General features: G+C 43.3%; 32 non-coding genes across 32 annotated transcripts; 16 read left to right on the top strand and 16 right to left on the bottom strand.

The window, feature by feature from the left end:
• Positions 1-426: 426 nt before the first annotated feature.
• trnat-agu (transfer RNA threonine (anticodon AGU)) lies at positions 427-500 on the top strand. Its single transcript has one exon. It is a non-coding gene; the product is annotated as a tRNA-Thr (tRNA).
• A 238-nt stretch (positions 501-738) lies between these two features.
• Positions 739-812, bottom strand: trnat-ugu (transfer RNA threonine (anticodon UGU)). Its single transcript has one exon. It is a non-coding gene; the product is annotated as a tRNA-Thr (tRNA).
• Positions 813-1,454: 642 nt separating this feature from the next.
• Positions 1,455-1,528, bottom strand: trnat-cgu (transfer RNA threonine (anticodon CGU)). The gene has a single exon. It is a non-coding gene; the product is annotated as a tRNA-Thr (tRNA).
• Positions 1,529-2,102: 574 nt separating this feature from the next.
• On the top strand, positions 2,103-2,176 carry trnat-agu (transfer RNA threonine (anticodon AGU)). Its single transcript has one exon. It is a non-coding gene; the product is annotated as a tRNA-Thr (tRNA).
• A 153-nt stretch (positions 2,177-2,329) lies between these two features.
• trnal-uag (transfer RNA leucine (anticodon UAG)) lies at positions 2,330-2,411 on the top strand. The gene has a single exon. It is a non-coding gene; the product is annotated as a tRNA-Leu (tRNA).
• A 728-nt stretch (positions 2,412-3,139) lies between these two features.
• On the bottom strand, positions 3,140-3,213 carry trnat-ugu (transfer RNA threonine (anticodon UGU)). Its single transcript has one exon. It is a non-coding gene; the product is annotated as a tRNA-Thr (tRNA).
• A 1,649-nt stretch (positions 3,214-4,862) lies between these two features.
• Positions 4,863-4,936, bottom strand: trnat-ugu (transfer RNA threonine (anticodon UGU)). The gene has a single exon. It is a non-coding gene; the product is annotated as a tRNA-Thr (tRNA).
• A 574-nt stretch (positions 4,937-5,510) lies between these two features.
• Positions 5,511-5,584, top strand: trnat-agu (transfer RNA threonine (anticodon AGU)). The gene has a single exon. It is a non-coding gene; the product is annotated as a tRNA-Thr (tRNA).
• Positions 5,585-5,822: 238 nt separating this feature from the next.
• On the bottom strand, positions 5,823-5,896 carry trnat-ugu (transfer RNA threonine (anticodon UGU)). Its single transcript has one exon. It is a non-coding gene; the product is annotated as a tRNA-Thr (tRNA).
• Positions 5,897-6,461: 565 nt separating this feature from the next.
• On the top strand, positions 6,462-6,543 carry trnal-uag (transfer RNA leucine (anticodon UAG)). The gene has a single exon. It is a non-coding gene; the product is annotated as a tRNA-Leu (tRNA).
• A 319-nt stretch (positions 6,544-6,862) lies between these two features.
• Positions 6,863-6,936, bottom strand: trnat-cgu (transfer RNA threonine (anticodon CGU)). Its single transcript has one exon. It is a non-coding gene; the product is annotated as a tRNA-Thr (tRNA).
• A 653-nt stretch (positions 6,937-7,589) lies between these two features.
• On the bottom strand, positions 7,590-7,663 carry trnat-cgu (transfer RNA threonine (anticodon CGU)). The gene has a single exon. It is a non-coding gene; the product is annotated as a tRNA-Thr (tRNA).
• Positions 7,664-8,245: 582 nt separating this feature from the next.
• trnat-agu (transfer RNA threonine (anticodon AGU)) lies at positions 8,246-8,319 on the top strand. Its single transcript has one exon. It is a non-coding gene; the product is annotated as a tRNA-Thr (tRNA).
• Positions 8,320-8,557: 238 nt separating this feature from the next.
• On the bottom strand, positions 8,558-8,631 carry trnat-cgu (transfer RNA threonine (anticodon CGU)). Its single transcript has one exon. It is a non-coding gene; the product is annotated as a tRNA-Thr (tRNA).
• A 338-nt stretch (positions 8,632-8,969) lies between these two features.
• trnal-aag (transfer RNA leucine (anticodon AAG)) lies at positions 8,970-9,051 on the top strand. The gene has a single exon. It is a non-coding gene; the product is annotated as a tRNA-Leu (tRNA).
• Positions 9,052-9,370: 319 nt separating this feature from the next.
• trnat-cgu (transfer RNA threonine (anticodon CGU)) lies at positions 9,371-9,444 on the bottom strand. The gene has a single exon. It is a non-coding gene; the product is annotated as a tRNA-Thr (tRNA).
• Positions 9,445-10,030: 586 nt separating this feature from the next.
• On the top strand, positions 10,031-10,104 carry trnat-agu (transfer RNA threonine (anticodon AGU)). The gene has a single exon. It is a non-coding gene; the product is annotated as a tRNA-Thr (tRNA).
• A 238-nt stretch (positions 10,105-10,342) lies between these two features.
• On the bottom strand, positions 10,343-10,416 carry trnat-ugu (transfer RNA threonine (anticodon UGU)). The gene has a single exon. It is a non-coding gene; the product is annotated as a tRNA-Thr (tRNA).
• A 1,096-nt stretch (positions 10,417-11,512) lies between these two features.
• trnat-agu (transfer RNA threonine (anticodon AGU)) lies at positions 11,513-11,586 on the top strand. Its single transcript has one exon. It is a non-coding gene; the product is annotated as a tRNA-Thr (tRNA).
• A 1,350-nt stretch (positions 11,587-12,936) lies between these two features.
• Positions 12,937-13,010, top strand: trnat-agu (transfer RNA threonine (anticodon AGU)). Its single transcript has one exon. It is a non-coding gene; the product is annotated as a tRNA-Thr (tRNA).
• A 238-nt stretch (positions 13,011-13,248) lies between these two features.
• On the bottom strand, positions 13,249-13,322 carry trnat-cgu (transfer RNA threonine (anticodon CGU)). Its single transcript has one exon. It is a non-coding gene; the product is annotated as a tRNA-Thr (tRNA).
• A 586-nt stretch (positions 13,323-13,908) lies between these two features.
• trnat-agu (transfer RNA threonine (anticodon AGU)) lies at positions 13,909-13,982 on the top strand. The gene has a single exon. It is a non-coding gene; the product is annotated as a tRNA-Thr (tRNA).
• A 153-nt stretch (positions 13,983-14,135) lies between these two features.
• Positions 14,136-14,217, top strand: trnal-uag (transfer RNA leucine (anticodon UAG)). Its single transcript has one exon. It is a non-coding gene; the product is annotated as a tRNA-Leu (tRNA).
• A 728-nt stretch (positions 14,218-14,945) lies between these two features.
• On the bottom strand, positions 14,946-15,019 carry trnat-cgu (transfer RNA threonine (anticodon CGU)). Its single transcript has one exon. It is a non-coding gene; the product is annotated as a tRNA-Thr (tRNA).
• Positions 15,020-15,661: 642 nt separating this feature from the next.
• On the bottom strand, positions 15,662-15,735 carry trnat-ugu (transfer RNA threonine (anticodon UGU)). Its single transcript has one exon. It is a non-coding gene; the product is annotated as a tRNA-Thr (tRNA).
• Positions 15,736-16,827: 1,092 nt separating this feature from the next.
• trnat-agu (transfer RNA threonine (anticodon AGU)) lies at positions 16,828-16,901 on the top strand. Its single transcript has one exon. It is a non-coding gene; the product is annotated as a tRNA-Thr (tRNA).
• Positions 16,902-17,054: 153 nt separating this feature from the next.
• Positions 17,055-17,136, top strand: trnal-uag (transfer RNA leucine (anticodon UAG)). The gene is given in 2 exon segments: positions 17,055-17,092; positions 17,102-17,136. It is a non-coding gene; the product is annotated as a tRNA-Leu (tRNA).
• Positions 17,137-17,864: 728 nt separating this feature from the next.
• trnat-ugu (transfer RNA threonine (anticodon UGU)) lies at positions 17,865-17,938 on the bottom strand. Its single transcript has one exon. It is a non-coding gene; the product is annotated as a tRNA-Thr (tRNA).
• Positions 17,939-18,276: 338 nt separating this feature from the next.
• Positions 18,277-18,358, top strand: trnal-aag (transfer RNA leucine (anticodon AAG)). Its single transcript has one exon. It is a non-coding gene; the product is annotated as a tRNA-Leu (tRNA).
• A 323-nt stretch (positions 18,359-18,681) lies between these two features.
• Positions 18,682-18,755, bottom strand: trnat-cgu (transfer RNA threonine (anticodon CGU)). Its single transcript has one exon. It is a non-coding gene; the product is annotated as a tRNA-Thr (tRNA).
• Positions 18,756-19,348: 593 nt separating this feature from the next.
• On the top strand, positions 19,349-19,422 carry trnat-agu (transfer RNA threonine (anticodon AGU)). Its single transcript has one exon. It is a non-coding gene; the product is annotated as a tRNA-Thr (tRNA).
• Positions 19,423-19,660: 238 nt separating this feature from the next.
• On the bottom strand, positions 19,661-19,734 carry trnat-ugu (transfer RNA threonine (anticodon UGU)). The gene has a single exon. It is a non-coding gene; the product is annotated as a tRNA-Thr (tRNA).
• Between the last annotated feature and the right edge of the window lie 1,115 nt (positions 19,735-20,849).

Below are 20,849 nucleotides of genomic sequence, written 5' to 3'. Positions count from 1 at the left end.
AGAATTGATTCCACATGAACTTTGTTACAGCTTGAAACTGCTAGCACTTGATCTCAATATCTGATCTTGCGAAAATGGCAGTGATAGAACTACCATTTCAAGCACAAAACAACTCCTTTTATGAACATTGTAGTGTCAAAGTAGATGGTGCGTGCAAAAACATCAAGTGATTAAGGCACTCCTGGAAGGAATACACGAGATCTCCAAGACATACTTTTACCCGCTAGGCCCCAGTACCTACGCCGCACACAAAGAAGTCCAGCGATCAAGGAAGTCTTGTAACTTGATCTCAGGATTTCACGGTTTCACGGATGATCCAGCCACAGAATGGATTGGCATCTTGCTTTTTGCAGACATTGTTTTGTGATCTTCTCTGAGAGTTTACCTTTAGACTGTGTGGCTGAAAATGAAGCCAGCAGCTTCAGTGGCGCTGTGGTTTAGTTGGTTAAAGTGCCTGTCTAGTAAACAGGAGATCCTGGGTTCAAATCCCAGCAGTGCCTGAGCTGACTGTGTCTTTATGCATCTTTTGCCTTTAATTGACTGAACTTTTGCGTTGGGCATTTAGTAGCAAGCGTGGATCTCGTTGTTGTTAGAAGAACCATTTCAAGCATAAAACAACTCCCTTTTTGGCCTTTGCCAACATGACTGTAGCTTTACACATCTTTTGCCTTGAAATGACCAATAAAATTGTACTGGGCATTTAGAAGCAAGCTAGTCATAAGTAGTGTTTATACACAGAGGCACTGCTAGGATTTGAACCCAGGATCTCCTGTTTACAAGACAGGCACTTTAACCAGCTAAGCCAAAGCGCCTCATTTAAACGATTTCAAATCCCAGAGAATTGCCCATATGTACCGTGAGCCAAAAACGGATGGATGTTAGAGTTGCACATTCTGCGACAAAACTTCATGGGACGCCATGTGGAAGTGCACCTTGGTAATGTATGCAAAGGCGTAATCCAACATGTCAGAATTGATTCCACATGAACTTTGTTACAGCTTGAAACTGCTAGCACTTGATCTCAATAGCTGATCTTGCGAAAATGGCAGTGATAGAACAACCATTTCAAGCACAAAACAACTCCTTTTATGAACATTGTAGTGTCAAAGTAGATGGTGCGTGCAAAAACATCAAGTGATTAAGGCACTCCTGGAAGGAATACACGAGATCTCCAAGACATACTTTTACCCGCTAGGCCCCAGTACCTACGCCGCACACAAAGAAGTCCAGCGATCAAGGAAGTCTTGTAACTTGATCTCAGGATTTCACGGATGCGTTGGGCATTTTGCGTGGATCTCATTGTTGTTAGAAGAACCATTTCAAGCATAAAACAACTCCCTTTTTGGCCTTTGCCAACATGACTGTAGCTTTACACATCTTTTGCTTTGAAATGACTAATAAAATTGTACTGGGCATTTAGAAGCAAGCTAGTCATAAGTAGTGTTTATACACAGAGGCACTGCTGGGAAATGAACCCAGGATCTCCTGTTTACGAGACAGGCACTTTAACCAGCTAAGCCACAGCGCCTCATTTAAACGATTTCAAATCCCAGAGAATTGCCCATATGTACCGAGAGCCAAAAACGAATGGATGTTAGAGTTGCACCTTCTGCGACAAAACTTCATGGGACGCCGTGTGGAAGTGCACCTTGGTAATGTATGCAAAGGCGTAATCCAACATATCAGAATTGATTACACATGAACTTTGGTACAGCTTGAAACTGCTAGCACTTGATCTCAATATCTGATCTTGCGAAAATGGCAGTGATACAAGAACCATTTCAAGCACAAAACAACTCCTTTTATGAACATTGTAGTGTCAAAGTAGATGGTGCGTGCAAAAACATCAAGTGATTAAGGCACTCCTGGAAGGAATACACGAGATCTCCAAGACATGCTTTTACCCGCTAGGCCCCAGTACCTACGCCGCACACAAAAAAGTCCAGCGATCAAGGAAGTCTTGTAACTTGATCTCAGGATTTCACGGATGATCCAGCCACAGAATGGAGTGGCATCTTGCTTTTTGCAGACATTGTTTTGTGATCTTCTCTGAGAGTTTACCTTTAGACTGTGTGGCTGAAAATGAAGCCAGAGTCTTGAGTGGCGCTGTGGCTTAGTTGGTTAAAGTGCCTGTCTAGTAAACAGGAGATCCTGGGTTCAAATCCCAGCAGTGCCTGAGCTGACTGTGTCTTTATGCATCTTTTGCCTTTAATTGACTAAACTATTGCGTTGGGCATTTAGTAGCAAGCGTGGATCTCGTTGTCAATTTATCCTGCGCGCTTACATGCCTACTGCGTTATTTTTCCCCGAGGCAAAAGTTGCGCCTCGAGGTAGTGTGGCCGAGTGGTCTAAGGCGCTGGATTTAGGCTCCAGTCTCTCAGGAGGCCTGGGTTCAAATCCCACCACTGCCATTTGACACCAGGTGCATATGGAAAGCACTTCTTATAATGATAAAGGGTTCTTACCTCTTGCAGGTCATCAATGTTTACTCTTTGTACAATTATGCACAGATGATCAGCTCTTCTAGTTAAGACATCCTCCCTGCTGAGCTTCCTAGCTCGTAACCTGCACGAATGCAACAGAAAAACAAGTGCAGGAAGTGTGGCTGAGTGGTCCAAAGCGCTGGCTTAAGGCTCCAGTCTCTCAGGACAAGTGGAATCCCACCACTGCCATCTGACAACTAGAGGCAATCGATTCCATATCTCAAATGAATGACTTTGTTTGAGACAGGAGTTGACTTATTTGTAGTCTCCACCGCTGGTTGAACAGCGTGAAGCATCAAAAAATCATCTATGGCTAAAGCAACAACATCTTCTGACTTTTTGTGTGAAATTACACAGTTGCTTCTTTATCCCATAATCCCAAAAAAAGCAGTATTACGTGCACTGAAAATGTTGAAACGTGCCAACCTGACAGAGCAATAGAGCAGAGTGGTATAGTGGACCTTGTAGCATTTGATCTCAATATTTGATCTTACGAAACCGGGAGTGATAGAAGAAGCATTTCAAGCATAAAACAACTCCCTTTTTGGCCGTTGCCAACATGACTGTAGCTTTACACATCTTTTGCCTTGAAATGACCAATAAAATTGTACTGGGCATGTAGAAGCAAGCTAGTCATACGTAGTGTTTATACACAGAGGCACTGCTGGGATTTGAACCCAGAATCTCCTGTTTACAAGACAGGCACTTTAACCAGCTAAGCCACAGCGCCTCATTTAAAGGATTTCAAATCCCAGAGAATTGCCCATATGTAGATGGTGCGTGCAAAAACATCAAGTGATTAAGGCACTCCTGGAAGGAATACACGAGATCTCCAAGACATGCTTTTACCCGCTCTTCCCCAGTACTTACGCCGCACACAAAGAAGTCCAGCGATCAAGGAAGTCTTGTAACTTGATCTCAGGATTTCACGGATGCGTTGGGCATTTTGTAACAATCTGACACACAGCGCCTCATTTAAAGGATTTCAAATCCCAGAGAATTGCCCATATGTACCGTGAGCCAAAAACCCAATTATATTTCGATGGATGTTAGAGTTGCACCTTCTGCGACAAAACTTCATGGGACGCCATGTGGAAGTGCACCTTGGTAATGTATGCAAAGGCGTAATCCAACATGTCAGAATTGATTCCACATGAACTTTGTTACAGCTTGAAACTGCTAGCAGTTGATCTCAATATCTGATCTTGCGAAAATGGCAGTGATAGAACAACCATTTCAAGCACAAAACAACTCCTTTTATGAACATTGTAGTGTCAAAGTAGATGGTGCGTGCAAAAACATCAAGTGATTAAGGCACTCCTGGAAGGAATACACGAGATCTCCAAGACATGCTTTTACCCGCTAGGCCCCAGTACCTACGCCGCACACAAAGAAGTCCAGCGATCAAGGAAGTCTTGTAACTTGATCTCAGGATTTCACGGATGCGTTGGGCATTTTGTAGCCATCTGACACACAACGCCTCATTTAAAGGATTTCAAATCCCAGAGAATTGCCCATATGTACCGTGAGCCAAAAACCCAATTATATTTCGATGGATGTTAGAGTTGCACCTTCTGCGACAAAACTTCATGGGACGCCATGTGGAAGTGCACCTTGGTAATGTATGCAAAGGCGTAATCCAACATGTCAGAATTGATTCCACATGAACTTTGTTACAACTTGAAACTGCTAGCACTTGATCTCAATAGCTGATCTTGCGAAAATGGCAGTGATAGAACATCCATTTCAAGCACAAAACAACTCCTTTTATGAACATTGTAGTGTCAAAGTAGATGGTGCGTGCAAAAACATCAAGTGATTAAGGCAGTCCTGGAAGGAATACACGAGATCTCCAAGACATGCTTTTACCCGCTAGGCCCCAGTACCTACGCCGCACACAAAGAAGTCCAGCGATCAAGGAAGTCTTGTAACTTGATCTCAGGATTTCACGGATGATCCAGCCACAGAATGGAGTGGCATCTTGCTTTTTGCAGACATTGTTTTGTGATCTTCTCTGAGAGTTTACCTTTAGACTGTGTGGCTGAAAATGAAGCCAGGGTCTTGAGTGGCGCTGTGGCTTAGTTGGTTAAAGTGCCTGTCTAGTAAACAGGAGATCCAGTGTTTGAATCCCAGCAGTGCCTGAGCTGACTGTGTCTTTATGCATCTTTTGCCTTTAATTGACTGAACTTTTGCGTTGGGCATTTAGTAGCAAGCGTGGATCTCGTTGTTGTTAGAAGAACCATTTCAAGCATAAAACAACTCCCTTTTTGGCCTTTGCCAACATGACTGTAGCTTTACACATCTTTTGCCTTGAAATGACCAATAAAATTGTACTGGGCATTTAGAAGCAAGCTAGTCATAAGTAGTGTTTATACACAGAGGCACTGCTAGGATTTGAACCCAGGATCTCCTGTTTACAAGACAGGCGCTTTAACCAGCTAAGCCAAAGCGCCTCATTTAAAAGATTTCAAATCCCAGAGAATTGCCCATATGTACCGTGAGCCAAAAACGGATGGATGTTAGAGTTGCACATTCTGCGACAAAACTTCATGGGACGCCATGTGGAAGTGCACCTTGGTAATGTATGCAAAGGCGTAATCCAACATGTCAGAATTGATTCCACATGAACTTTGTTACAGCTTGAAACTGCTAGCACTTGATCTCAATAGCTGATCTTGCGAAAATGGCAGTGATAGAACAACCATTTCAAGCACAAAACAACTCCTTTTATGAACATTGTAGTGTCAAAGTAGATGGTGCGTGCAAAAACATCAAGTGATTAAGGCACTCCTGGAAGGAATACACGAGATCTCCAAGACATGCTTTTACCCGCTAGGCCCCAGTACCTACGCCGCACACAAAGAAGTCCAGCGATCAAGGAAGTCTTGTAACTTGATCTCAGGATTTCACGGATGATCCAGCCACAGAATGGAGTGGCATCTTGCTTTTTGCAGACATTGTTTTGTGATCTTCTCTGAGAGTTTACCTTTAGACTGTGTGGCTGAAAATGAAGCCAGGGTCTTGAGTGGCGCTGAGGCTTAGTTGGTTAAAGTGCCTGTCTAGTAAACAGGAGATCCTGGGTTCAAATCCCAGCAGTGCCTGAGCTGACTGTGTCTTTATGCATCTTTTGCCTTTAATTGACTAAACTATTGCGTTGGGCATTTAGTAGCAAGCGTGGATCTCGTTGTTGTTAGAAGAACCATTTCAAGCATAAAACAACTCCCTTTTTGGCCTTTGCCAACATGACTGTAGCTTTACACATCTTTTGCCTTGAAATGACCAATAAAATTGTACTGGGCATTTAGAAGCAAGCTAGTCATAAGTAGTGTTTATACACAGAGGCACTGCTAGGATTTGAACCCAGGATCTCCTGTTTACAAGACAGGCGCTTTAACCAGCTAAGCCACAGCGCCTCATTTAAACGATTTCAAATCCCAGAGAATTGCCCATATGTACCGAGAGCCAAAAACGGATGGATGTTAGAGTTGCACCTTCTGCGACAAAATTTCATGGGACGCCGTGTGGAAGTGCACCTTGGTAATGTATGCAAAGGCGTAATCCAACATATCAGAATTGATTCCACATGAACTTTGTTACAGCTTGAAACTGCTAGCACTTGATCTCAATATCTGATCTTGCGAAAATGGCAGTGATAGAAGAACCATTTCAAGCACAAAACAACTCCTTTTATGAACATTGTAGTGTCAAAGTAGATGGTGCGTGCAAAAACATCAAGTGATTAAGGCACTCCTGGAAGGAATACACGAGATCTCCAAGACATGCTTTTACCCGCTAGGCCCCAGTACCTACGCCGCACACAAAGAAGTCCAGCGATCAAGGAAGTCTTGTAACTTGATCTCAGGATTTCACGGATGCGTTGGGCATTTAGTAGCAAGCGTGGATCTCGTTGTCAATTTATCCTACGCGCTTACATGCCTACGGCGTTATTTCTCCCCGGGGCAAAAAGCTGCGCCTTGAGGTAGTGTGGCCGAGTGGTCTAAGGCGCTGGATTTAGGCTCCAGTCTCTCAGGAGGCGTGGGTTCGAATCCCACCACTGCCATTTGACAACTAAAGGCTATTGATTCCATATCTCAAATGAATAACTTTGTTTAAGACAGGAGTTGACTCATCTGTAGTCTCCACCGCAGGTTGAACAGTGTGCAGCATTAAAAAAATAAAATCTATGGCTAAAGAAACAGCATCTTCTGACTCTTTGTGTGAAATTACACATTTGCTTCTTCATGCCATAATCGGAGAAAAAGAAGTATTATGTGCACTGAAAATGTTGAAAGGCAGACACATCTTTTGCCTTGAAATGACCAATGAAATTGTATTGGGCATTCAGAAGAAAGCTAGTCATAAGTGGTGTTTATAGACAGAGGCACTGCTGGGATTTGAACCCAGGATCTCCTGTTTACGAGACAGGCACTTTAACCAGCTAAGCCACAGCGCCTCATTTAAACGATTTCAAATCCCAGAGAATTGCCCATATGTTCCGTGAGCCAAAAACCCAATTATATTTCGATGGATGTTAGAGTTGCACCTTCTGCGACAAAACTTCATGGGACGCCATGTGGAAGTGCACCTTGGTAATGTATGCAAAGGCGTAATCCAACATGTCAGAATTGATTCCACATGAACTTTGTTACAGCTTGAAACTGCTAGCACTTGATCTCAATATCTGATCTTGCGAAAATGGCAGTGATAGAACAACCATTTCAAGCACAAAACAACTCCTTTTATGAACATTGTAGTGTCAAAGTAGATGGTGCGTGCAAAAACATCAAGTGATAAGGCAATCCTGGAAGGAATACACGAGATCTCCAATACATGATTTTACCCGCTAGGCCCCAGTACCTACGCCGCACACAAAGAAGTCCAACGATCAAGGAAGTCTTGTAACTTGATCTCAGGATTTCACGGATGCGTTGGGCATTTTGCGTGGATCTCGTTGTTGTTAGAAGAACCATTTCAAGCATAAAACAACTCCTTTTTTGGCCTTTGCCAACATGACTGTAGCTTTACACATCTTTTGCTTTGAAATGACTAATAAAATTGTACCTGGCATTTAGAAGCAAGCTAGTCATAAGTAGTGTTTATACACAGAGGCACTGCTGGGAAATGAACCCAGGATCTCCTGTTTACGAGACAGGCACTTTAACCAGCTAAGCCACAGCGCCTCATTTAAACGATTTCAAATCCCAGAGAATTGCCCATATGTACCGAGTGCCAAAAACGGATGGATGTTAGAGTTGCACCTTCTGCGACAAAACTTCATGGGACGCCATGTGGAAGTGCACCTTGGTAATGTATGCAAAGGCGTAATCCAACATGTCAGAATTGATTCCACATGAACTTTGTTACAGCTTGAAACTGCTAGCACTTGATCTCAATATCTGATCTTGCGAAAATGGCAGTGATAGAACAACCATTTCAAGCACAAAACAACTCCTTTTATGAACATTGTAGTGTCAAAGTAGATGGTGCGTGCAAAAACATCAAGTGATTAAGGCACTCCTGGAAGGAATACACGAGATCTCCAAGACATACTTTTACCCGCTAGGCCCCAGTACCTACGCCGCACACAAAGAAGTCCAGCGATCAAGGAAGTCTTGTAACTTGATCTCAGGATTTCACGGTTTCACGGATGATCCAGCCACAGAATAGATTGGCATCTTGCTTTTTGCAGACATTGTTTTGTGATCTTCTCTGAGAGTTTACCTTTAGACTGTGTGGCTGAAAATGAAGCCAGCAGCTTGAGTGGCGCTGTGGCTTAGTTGGTTAAAGTGCCTGTCTAGTAAACAGGAGATCCTGGGTTCGAATCCCAGCAGTGCCTGAGCTGACTGTGTCTTTATGCATCTTTTGCCTTTAATTGACTGAACTTTTGCGTTGGGCATTTAGTAGCAAGCGTGGATCTCGTTGTTGTTAGAAGAACCATTTCAAGCATAAAACAACTCCCTTTTTGGCCTTTGCCAACATGACTGTAGCTTTACACATCTTTTGCTTTGAAATGACTAATAAAATTGTACTGGGCATTTAGAAGCAAGCTAGTCATAAGTAGTGTTTATACACAGAGGCACTGCTGGGAAATAAACCCAGGATCTCCTGTTTACGAGACAGGCACTTTAACCAGCTAAGCCACAGCGCCTCATTTAAACGATTTCAAATCCCAGAGAATTGCCCATATGTACCGTGAGCCAAAAACCCAATTATATTTCGATGGATGTTAGAGTTGCACTTTCTGCGACAAAACTTCATGGGACGCCGTGTGGAAGTGCACCTTGGTAATGTATGCAAAGGCGTAATCCAACATGTCAGAATTGATTCCACATGAGCTGACTGTGTCTTTATTCATCTTTTGCTTTTAATTGACTAAACTATTGCGTTGGGCATTTAGTAGCAAGCGTGGATCTCGTTGTCAATTTATCCTACGTGCTCACATACCTACGGCGTTATTTTTCCCCGGGGCAAAAAGCTGCTTCTTGAGGTAGTGTGGCCGAGTGGTCCAAGGCGCTGGATTAAGGCTCCAGTTTCTCAGGAGGCGTGGGTTCGAATCCCACCACTGCCATTTGACAACTAAAGGCTATTGATTCCATATCTCAAATGAATCACTTTGTTTAAGACAGGAGTTGACTCATCTGTAGTCTCCACCGCAGGTTGAACAGTGTGCAGCATTAAAAAAATAAAATCTATGGCTAAAGAAACAGCATCTTCTGACTCTTTGTGTGAAATTACACATTTGCTTCTTCATGCCATAATCGGAGAAAAAGAAGTATTATGTGCACTGAAAATGTTGAAAGGCAGACACATCTTTTGCCTTGAAATGACCAATGAAATTGTATTGGGCATTCAGAAGAAAGCTAGTCATAAGTGGTGTTTATAGACAGAGGCACTGCTGGGATTTGAACCCAGGATCTCCTGTTTACGAGACAGGCACTTTAACCAGCTAAGCCACAGCGCCTCATTTAAACGATTTCAAATCCCAGAGAATTGCCCATATGTTCCGTGAGCCAAAAACCCAATTATATTTCGATGGATGTTAGAGTTGCACCTTCTGCGACAAAACTTCATGGGACGCCATGTGGAAGTGCACCTTGGTAATGTATGCAAAGGCGTAATCCAACATGTCAGAATTGATTCCACATGAACTTTGTTACAGCTTGAAACTGCTAGCACTTGATCTCAATATCTGATCTTGCGAAAATGGCAGTGATAGAACAACCATTTCAAGCACAAAACAACTCCTTTTATGAACATTGTAGTGTCAAAGTAGATGGTGCGTGCAAAAACATCAAGTGATTAAGGCACTCCTGGAAGGAATACACGAGATCTCCAAGACATGCTTTTACCCGCTAGGCCCCAGTACCTACGCCGCACACAAAGAAGTCCAGCGATCAAGGAAGTCTTGTAACTTGATCTCAGGATTTCACGGATGATCCAGCCACAGAATGGAGTGGCATCTTGCTTTTTGCAGACATTGTTTTGTGATCTTCTCTGAGAGTTTACCTTTAGACTGTGTGGCTGAAAATGAAGCCAGGGTCTTGAGTGGCGCTATGGCTTAGTTGGTTAAAGTGCCTGTCTAGTAAACAGGAGATCCTGGGTTCGAATCCCAGCAGTGCCTGAGCTGACTGTGTCTTTATGCATCTTTTGCCTTTAATTGACTGAACTTTTGCGTTGGGCATTTAGTAGCAAGCGTGGATCTCGTTGTTGTTAGAAGAACCATTTCAAGCATAAAACAACTCCCTTTTTGGCCTTTGCCAACATGACTGTAGCTTTACACATCTTTTGCCTTGAAATGACCAATAAAATTGTACTGGGCATTTAGAAGCAAGCTAGTCATAAGTAGTGTTTATACACAGAGGCACTGCTGGGATTTGAACCCAGGATTTCCTGTTTACAAGACAGGCGCTTTAACCAGCTAAGCCACAGCGCCTCATTTAAACAATTTCAAATCCCAGAGAATTGCCCATATGTTCCGTGAGCCAAAAACCCAATTATATTTCGATGGATGTTAGAGTTGCACCTTCTGCGACAAAACTTCATGGGACGCCATGTGGAAGTGCACCTTGGTAATGTATGCAAAGGCGTAATCCAACATGTCAGAATTGATTCCACATGAACTTTGTTACAGCTTGAAACTGCTAGCACTTGATCTCAATATCTGATCTTGCGAAAATGGCAGTGATAGAACAACCATTTCAAGCACAAAACAACTCCTTTTATGAACATTGTAGTGTCAAAGTAGATGGTGCGTGCAAAAACATCAAGTGATTAAGGCACTCCTGGAAGGAATACACGAGATCTCCAAGACATGCTTTTACCCGCTAGGCCCCAGTACCTACGCCGCACACAAAGAAGTCCAGCGATCAAGGAAGTCTTGTAACTTGATCTCAGGATTTCACGGATGCGTTGGGCATTTTGTAGCCATCTGACACACAGCGCCTCATTTAAACGATTTCAAATCCCAGAGAATTGCCCATATGTTCCGTGAGCCAAAAACCCAATTATATTTCGATGGATGTTAGAGTTGCACCTTCTGCGACAAAACTTCATGGGACGCCATGTGGAAGTGCACCTTGGTAATGTATGCAAAGGCGTAATCCAACATGTCAGAATTGATTCCACATGAACTTTGTTACAGCTTGAAACTGCTAGCACTTGATCTCAATATCTGATCTTGCGAAAATGGCAGTGATAGAACAACCATTTCAAGCACAAAACAACTCCTTTTATGAACATTGTAGTGTCAAAGTAGATGGTGCGTGCAAAAACATCAAGTGATTAAGGCACTCCTGGAAGGAATACACGAGATCTCCAAGACATGCTTTTACCCGCTAGGCCCCAGTACCTACGCCGCACACAAAGAAGTCCAGCGATCAAGGAAGTCTTGTAACTTGATCTCAGGATTTCACGGATGATCCAGCCACAGAATGGAGTGGCATCTTGCTTTTTGCAGACATTGTTTTGTGATCTTCTCTGAGAGTTTACCTTTAGACTGTGTGGCTGAAAATGAAGCCAGGGTCTTGAGTGGCGCTGTGGCTTAGTTGGTTAAAGTGCCTGTCTAGTAAACAGGAGATCCTGGGTTCGAATCCCAGCAGTGCCTGAGCTGACTGTGCCTTGTCTCTATGAACATTGTAGTGTCAAAGTAGATGGTGCGTGCAAAAACATCAAGTGATTAAGGCACTCCTGGAAGGAATACACGAGATCTCCAAGACATGCTTTTACCCGCTAGGCCCCAGTACCTACGCCGCACACAAAGAAGTCCAGCGATCAAGGAAGTCTTGTAACTTGATCTCAGGATTTCACGGATGCGTTGGGCATTTAGTAGCAAGCGTGGATCTCGTTGTCAATTTATCCTACGCGCTTACATGCCTACGGCGTTATTTTTCCCCGGGGCAAAAAGCTGCGCCTTGAGGTAGTGTGGCCGAGTGGTCTAAGGCGCTGGATTTAAAACTTCATGGGACGCCATGTGGAAGTGCACCTTGGTAATGTATGCAAAGGCGTAATCCAACATGTCAGAATTGATTCCACATGAACTTTGTTACAGCTTGAAACTGCTAGCACTTGATCTCAATATCTGATCTTGCGAAAATGGCAGTGATAGAACAACCATTTCAAGCACAAAACAACTCCTTTTATGAACATTGTAGTGTCAAAGTAGATGGTGCGTGCAAAAACATCAAGTGATTAAGGCACTCCTGGAAGGAATACACGAGATCTCCAATACATGCTTTTACCCGCTAGGCCCCAGTACCTACGCCGCACACAAAGAAGTCCAGCGATCAAGGAAGTCTTGTAACTTGATCTCAGGATTTCACGGATGCGTTGGGCATTTTGTAGCCATCTGACACACAGCGCCTCATTTAAAGGATTTCAAATCCCAGAGAATTGCCCATATGTACCGTGAGCCAAAAACCCAATTATATTTCGATGGATGTTAGAGTTGCACCTTCTGCGACAAAACTTCATGGGACGCCATGTGGAAGTGCACCTTGGTAATGTATGCAAAGGCGTAATCCAACATGTCAGAATTGATTCCACATGAACTTTGTTACAACTTGAAACTGCTAGCACTTGATCTCAATAGCTGATCTTGCGAAAATGGCAGAGATAGAACAACCATTCCAAGCACAAAACAACTCCTTTTATGAACATTGTAGTGTCAAAGTAGATGGTGCGTGCAAAAACATCAAGTGATTAAGGCACTCCTGGAAGGAATACACGAGATCTCCAAGACATGCTTTTACCCGCTAGGCCCCAGTACCTACGCCGCACACAAAGAAGTCCAGCGATCAAGGAAGTCTTGTAACTTGATCTCAGGATTTCACGGTTTCACGGATGATCCAGCCACAGAATGGATTGGCATCTTGCTTTTTGCAGACATTGTTTTGTGATCTTCTCTGAGAGTTTACCTTTAAACTGTGTGGCTGAAAATGAAGCCAGCAGCTGGAGTGGCGCTGTGGCTTAGTTGGTTACAGTGCCTGTCTAGTAAACAGGAGATCCTGGGTTCGAATCCCAGCAGTGCCTGAGCTGACTGTGTCTTTATGCATCTTTTGCCTTTAATTGACTGAACTTTTGCGTTGGGCATTTAGTAGCAAGCGTGGATCTCGTTGTTGTTAGAAGAACCATTTCAAGCATAAAACAACTCCCTTTTTGGCCTTTGCCAACATGACTGTAGCTTTACACATCTTTTGCTTTGAAATGACTAATAAAATTGTACTGGGCATTTAGAAGCAAGCTAGTCATAAGTAGTGTTTATACACAGAGGCACTGCTGGGAAATGAACCCAGGATCTCCTGTTTACGAGACAGGCACTTTAACCAGCTAAGCCACAGCGCCTCATTTAAACGATTTCAAATCCCAGAGAATTGCCCATATGTTCCGTGAGCCAAAAACCCAATTATATTTCGATGGATGTTAGAGTTGCACCTTCTGCGACAAAACTTCATGGGACGCCGTGTGGAAGTGCACCTTGGTAATGTATGCAAAGGCGTAATCCAACATGTCAGAATTGATTCCACATGAACTTTGTTACAGCTTGAAACTGCTAGCACTTGATCTCAATATCTGATCTTGCGAAAATGGCAGTGATAGAAGAACCATTTCAAGCACAAAACAACTCCTTTTATGAACATTGTAGTGTCAAAGTAGATGGTGCGTGCAAAAACATCAAGTGATTAAGGCACTCCTGGAAGGAATACACGAGATCTCCAAGACATGCTTTTACCCGCTAGGCCCCAGTACCTACGCCGCACACAAAGAAGTCCAGCGATCAAGGAAGTCTTGTAACTTGATCTCAGGATTTCACGGATGATCCAGCCACAGAATGGAGTGGCATCTTGCTTTTTGCAGACATTGTTTTGTGATCTTCTCTGAGAGTTTACCTTTAGACTGTGTGGCTGAAAATGAAGCCAGAGTCTTGAGTGGCGCTGTGGCTTAGTTGGTTAAAGTGCCTGTCTAGTAAACAGGAGATCCTGGGTTCAAATCCCAGCAGTGCCTGAGCTGACTGTGTCTTTATGCATCTTTTGCCTTTAATTGACTAAACTATTGCGTTGGGCATTTAGTAGCAAGCGTGGATCTCGTTGTCAATTTATCCTACGCGCTTACATGCCTACTGCGTTATTTTTCCCCGAGGCAAAAGCTGCGCCTTGAGGTGGTGTGGCCGAGTGGTCTAAGGCGCGGGATTTAGGCTCCAGTCTCTCAGGAGGCGTGGGTTCAAATCCCACCACTGCCATTTGACACCAGGTGCCTATGGAAAGCACTTCATTTAATGATATAGGGTTCTTACCTCTTGCAGGTCATCAATGATTACTCTTTGTACAATTATGCACAGATGATCAGCTCTTCTAGTTAAGACATCCTCCCTGCTGAGCTTCCTAGCTCGTAACCTGCACGAATGCAACAGAAAAACAAGTGCAGGAAGTGTGGCTGAGTGGTCCAAAGCGTTGGCTTAAGGCTCCAGTCTCTCAGGACAAGTGGAATCCCACCACTGCCATCTGACAACTACAGGCTATCGATTCCATATCTCAAATGAATGACTTTGTTTGAGACAGGAGTTGACTTATCTGTAGTCTCCACCGCTGGTTGAACAGCGTGAAGCATCAAAAAATCATCTATGGCTAAAGCAACAACATCTTCTGACTTTTTGTGTGAAATTACACAGTTGCTTCTTTATCCCATAATCCCAAAAAAAGCAGTATTACGTGCACTGAAAATGTTGAAACGTGCCAACCTGACAGAGCAATAGAGCAGAGTGGTATAGTGGACCTTGTAGCATTTGATCTCAATATTTGATCTTGCGAAACCGGGAGTGATAGAAGAACCATTTCAAGCATAAAACAACTCCCTTTTTGGCCTTTGCCAACATGACTGTAGCTTTACACATCTTTTCCTTTGAAATGACTAATAAAATTGTACTGGGCATTTAGAAGCAAGCTAGTCATAAGTAGTGTTTATACACAGAGGCACTGCTGGGAAATGAACCCAGGATCTCCTGTTTACGAGACAGGCGCTTTAACCAGCTAAGCCACAGCGCCTCATTTAAACGGTTTCAAATCCCAGAGAATTGCCCATATGTACCGAGAGCCAAAAACGGATGGATGTTAGAGTTGCACCTTCTGCGACAAAACTTCATGGGACGCCATGTGGAAGTGCACCTTGGTAATGTATGCAAAGGCGTAATCCAACATGTCAGAATTGATTCCACATGAACTTTGTTACAGCTTGAAACTGCTAGCACTTGATCTCAATAGCTGATCTTGCGAAAATGGCAGTGATAGAACAACCATTTCAAGCACAAAACAACTCCTTTTATGAACATTGTAGTGTCAAAGTAGATGGTGCGTGCAAAAACATCAAGTGATTAAGGCACTCCTGGAAGGAATACACGAGATCTCCAAGACATGCTTTTACCCGCTAGGCCCCAGTACCTACGCCGCACACAAAGAAGTCCAGCGATCAAGGAAGTCTTGTAACTTGATCTCAGGATTTCACGGATGCGTTGGGCATTTTGCGTGGATCTCGTTGTTGTTAGAAGAACCATTTCAAGCATAAAACAACTCCCTTTTTGGACTTTGCCAACATGACTGCAGCTTTACACATCTTTTGCCTTGAAATGACCAATAAAATTGTACTGGGCATTTAGAAGCAAGCTAGTCATAAGTAGTGTTTATACACAGAGGCACTGCTGGGAAATGAACCCAGGATCTCCTGTTTACAAGACAGGCGCTTTAACCAGCTAAGCCACAGCGCCTCATTTAAACGATTTCAAATCCCAGAGAATTGCCCATATGTACCGTGAGCCAAAAACGGATGGATGTTAGAGTTGCACCTTCTGCGACAAAACTTCATGGGACGCCATGTGGAAGTGCACCTTGGTAATGTATGCAAAGGCGTAATCCAACATGTCAGAATTGATTCCACATGAACTTTGTTACAGCTTGAAACTGCTAGCACTTGATCTCAATATCTGATCTTGCGAAAATGGCAGTGATAGAACAACCATTTCAAGCACAAAACAACTCCTTTTATGAACATTGTAGTGTCAAAGTAGATGGTGCGTGCAAAAACATCAAGTGATTAAGGCACTCCTGGAAGGAATACACGAGATCTCCAAGACATGCTTTTACCCACTAGGCCCCAGTACCTACGCCGCACACAAAGAAGTCCAGCGATCAAGGAAGTCTTGTAACTTGATCTCAGGATTTCACGGATGCGTTGGGCATTTTGTAGCCATCTGACACACAGCGCCTCATTTAAAGGATTTCAAATCCCAGAGAATTGCCCATATGTACCGTGAGCCAAAAACCCAATTATATTTCGATGGATGTTAGAGTTGCACCTTCTGCGACAAAACTTCATGGGACGCCATGTGGAAGTGCACCTTGGTAATGTATGCAAAGGCGTAATCCAACATGTCAGAATTGATTCCACATGAACTTTGTTACAGCTTGAAACTGCTAGCACTTGATCTCAATATCTGATCTTGCGAAAATGGCAGTGATAGAAAAACCATTTCAAGCACAAAACAACTCCTTTTATGAACATTGTAGTGTCAAAGTAGATGGTGCGTGCAAAAACATCAAGTGATTAAGGCACTCCTGGAAGGAATACACGAGATCTCCAAGACATGCTTTTACCCGCTAGGCCCCAGTACCTACGCCGCACACAAAGAAGTCCAGCGATCAAGGAAGTCTTGTAACTTGATCTCAGGATTTCACGGTTTCACGGATGATCCAGCCACAGAATGGAGTGGCATCTTGCTTGTTGCAGACATTGTTTTGTGATCTTCTCTGAGAGTTTACTTTTAGACTGTGTGGCTGAAAATGAAGCCAGCAGCTTGAGTGGTGCTGTGGCTTAGTTGGTTAAAGTGCCTGTCTAGTAAACAGGAGATCCTGGGTTCGAATCCCAGCAGTGTCTGAGTTGATTGTGTCTTTATGCATCTTTTGCCTTTAATTGACTAAACTATTGCGTTGGGCATTTAGTAGCAAGCGTGGATCTCGTTGTCAATTTATCCTACGCGCTTACATGCCTACTGCGTTATTTTTCCCCGAGGCAAAAGCTGCGCCTTGAGGTAGTGTGGCCGAGTGGTCTAAGGCGCTTGATTTAGGCTCCAGTCTCTCAGGAGGCGTGGGTTCAAATCCCACCACTGCCATTTGACACCAGGTGCATATGGAAAGCACTTCTTATAATGATATAGGGTTCTTACCTCTTGCAGGTCATCAATGTTTACTCTTTGTACAATTATGCACAGATGATTAGCTCTTCTAGTTAAGACATCCTCCCTGCTGAGCTTCCTAGCTCGTAACCTGCACGAATGCAACAGAAAAACAAGTGTAGGAAGTGTGGCTGAGTGGTCCAAAGCGCTGGCTTAAGGCTCCAGTCTCTCAGGACAAGTGGAATCCCACCACTGCCATCTGACAACTACAGGCTATCGATTCCATATCTCAAATGAATGACTTTGTTTGAGACAGGAGTTGACTTATCTGTAGTTTCCACCGCTGGTTGAACAGCGTGAAGCATCACAAAATCATCTATGGCTAAAGCAACAACATCTTCTGACTTTTTGTGTGAAATTACACAGTTGCTTCTTTATCCCATAATCCCAAAAAAAGCAGTATTACGTGCACTGAAAATGTTGAAACGTGCCAACCTGACAGAGCAATAGAGCAGAGTGGTATAGTGGACCTTGTAGCATTTGATCTCAATATTTGATCTTGCGAAACCGGGAGTGATATAAGAACCATTTCAAGCATAAAACAACTCCCTTTTTGGCCTTTGCCAACATGACTGTAGCTTTACACATCTTTTGCCTTGAAATGACCAATAAAATTGTACTGGGCATTTAGAAGCAAGCTAGTCATAAGTAGTGTTTATACACAGAGGCACTGCTGGGATTTGAACCCAGGATCTCCTGTTTACAAGACAGGCGCTTTAACCAGCTAAACCACAGCGCCTCATTTATAGGATTTCAAATCCCAGAGAATTGCCCATATGTACCGTGAGCCAAAAACCCAATTATATTTCGATGGATGTTAGAGTTGCACCTTCTGCGACAAAACTTCATGGGACGCCGTGTGGAAGTGCACCTTGGTAATGTATGCAAAGGCGTAATCCAACATGTCAGAATTGATTCCACATGAGCTGACTGTGTCTTTATTCATCTTTTGCTTTTAATTGACTAAACTATTGCGTTGGGCATTTAGTAGCAAGCGTGGATCTCGTTGTCAATATATCCTACGTGCTCACATACCTACGGCGTCATTTTTCCCCGGGGCAAAAAGGTGCTTCTTGAGGTAGTGTGGCCGAGTGGTCCAAGGCGCTGGATTAAGACTCCAGTCTCTCAGGAGGCGTGGGTTCGAATCCCACCACTGCCATTTGACAACTAAAGGCTATTGATTCCATATCTCAAATGAATGACTTTGTTTAAGACAGGAGTTGACTCATCTGTAGTCTCCACTGCAGGTTGAACAGTGTGCAGCATTAAAAAAAAAAAAAAAATCTATGGCTAAAGAAACAGCATCTTCTGACTTTTTGTGTGAAATTACACAGTTGCTTCTTCATGCCATAATCGGAGAAAAAGAAGTATTATGTACACTGAAAATGTTGAAAGGCAGACACATCTTTTGCCTTGAAATGATCAATGAAATTGTATTGGGCATTCAGAAGAAAGCTAGTCATAAGTGGTGTTTATAGACAGAGGCACTGCTGGGATTTGAACCCAGGATCTCCTGTTTACGAGACAGGCACTTTAACCAGCTAAGCCACAGCGCCTCATTTAAAGGATTTCAAATCCCAGAGAATTGCCCATATGTACCGTGAGCCAAAAACCCAATTATATTTCGATGGATGTTAGAGTTGCACCTTCTGCGACAAAACTTCATGGGACGCCATGTGGAAGTGCACCTTGGTAATGTATGCAAAGGCGTAATCCAACATGTCAGAATTGATTCCACATGAACTTTGTTACAGCTTGAAACTGCTAGCACTTGATCTCAATATCTGATCTTGCGAAAATGGCAGTGATAGAAGAACCATTTCAAGCACAAAACAACTCCTTTTATGAACATTGTAGTGTCAAAGTAGATGGTGCGTGCAAAAACATCAAGTGATAAGGCAATCCTGGAAGGAATACACGAGATCTCCAAGACATGCTTTTACCCGCTAGGCCCCAGTACCTACGCCGCACACAAAGAAGTCCAGCGATCAAGGAAGTCTTGTAACTTGATCTCAGGATTTCACGGTTTCACGGATGATCCAGCCACAGAATGGATTGGCATCTTGCTTTTTGCAGACATTGTTTTGTGATCTTCTCTGAGAGTTTACCTTTAGACTGTGTGGCTGAAAATGAAGCCAGCAGCTTGAGTGGCGCTGTGGCTTAGTTGGTTAAAGTGCCTGTCTAGTAAACAGGAGATCCTGGGTTCGAATCCCAGCAGTGCCTGAGCTGACTGTGTCTTTATGCATCTTTTGCCTTTAATTGACTGAACTTTTGCGTTGGGCATTTAGTAGCAAGCGTGGATCTCGTTGTTGTTAGAAGAACCATTTCAAGCATAAAACAACTCCCTTTTTGGCCTTTGCCAACATGACTGTAGCTTTACACATCTTTTGCCTTGAAATGAACAATAAAATTGTACTGGGCATTTAGAAGCAAGCTAGTCATAAGTAGTGTTTATACACAGAGGCACTGCTGGGATTTGAACCCAGGATCTCCTGTTTACAAGACAGGCACTTTAACCAGCTAAGCCACAGCGCCTCATTTAAAGGATTTCAAATCCCAGAGAATTGCCCATATGTAGATGGTGCGTGCAAAAACATCAAGTGATTAAGGCACTCCTGGAAGGAATACATGAGATCTCCAAGACATGCTTTTACCCGCTAGGCCCCAGTACCTACGCCGCACACAAAGAAGTCCAGCGATCAAGGAAGTCTTGTAACTTGATCTCAGGATTTCACAGATGCGTTGGGCATTTTGTAACAATCTGACACACAGCGCCTCATTTAAAGGATTTCAAATCCCAGAGAATTGCCCATATGTACCGTGAGCCAAAAACCCAATTATATTTCGATGGATGTTAGAGTTGCACCTTCTGCGACAAAACTTCATGGGACGCCATGTGGAAGTGCACCTTGGTAATGTATGCAAAGGCGTAATCAAACATGTCAGAATTGATTCCACATGAACTTTGTTACAGCTTGAAACTGCTAGCACTTGATCTCAATAGCTGATCTTGCGAAAATGGCAGTGATAGAACAACCATTTCAAGCACAAAACAACTCCTTTTATGAACATTGTAGTGTCAAAGTAGATGGTGCGTGCAAAAACATCAAGTGATTAAGGCACTCCTGGAAGGAATACACGAGATCTCCAATACATGCTTTTACCCGCTAGGCCCCAGTACCTACCCCGCACACAAAGAAGTCCAGCGATCAAGGAAGTCTTGTAACTTGATCTCAGGATTTCACGGATGCGTTGGGCATTTTGTAGCCATCTGACACACAGCGCCTCATTTAAAGGATTTCAAATCCCAGAGAATTGCCCATATGTACCGTGAGCCAAAAACCCAATTATATTTCGATGGATGTTAGAATTGCACCTTCTGCGACAAAACTTCATGGGACGCCGTGTGGAAGTGCACCTTGGTAATGTATGCAAAGGCGTAATCCAACATGTCAGAATTGATTCCACATGAACTTTGTTACAGCTTGAAACTGCTAGCACGTGATCTCAATAGCTGATCTTGCGAAAATGGCAGTGATAGAACAACCATTTCAAGCACAAAACAACTCCTTTTATGAACATTGTAGTGTCAAAGTAGATGGTGCGTGCAAAAACATCAAGTGATTAAGGCACTCCTGGAAGGAATACAC

The sequence above is a fragment of the Channa argus genome, chromosome 10, assembly GCF_033026475.1.
Source record: "Channa argus isolate prfri chromosome 10, Channa argus male v1.0, whole genome shotgun sequence".
Taxonomy (NCBI): Eukaryota; Metazoa; Chordata; class Actinopteri; order Anabantiformes; family Channidae; genus Channa; species Channa argus.
The sequence above is the reverse complement of the archived record's forward strand: the minus strand, read 5'-3'. Positions and strand labels throughout refer to the sequence as shown.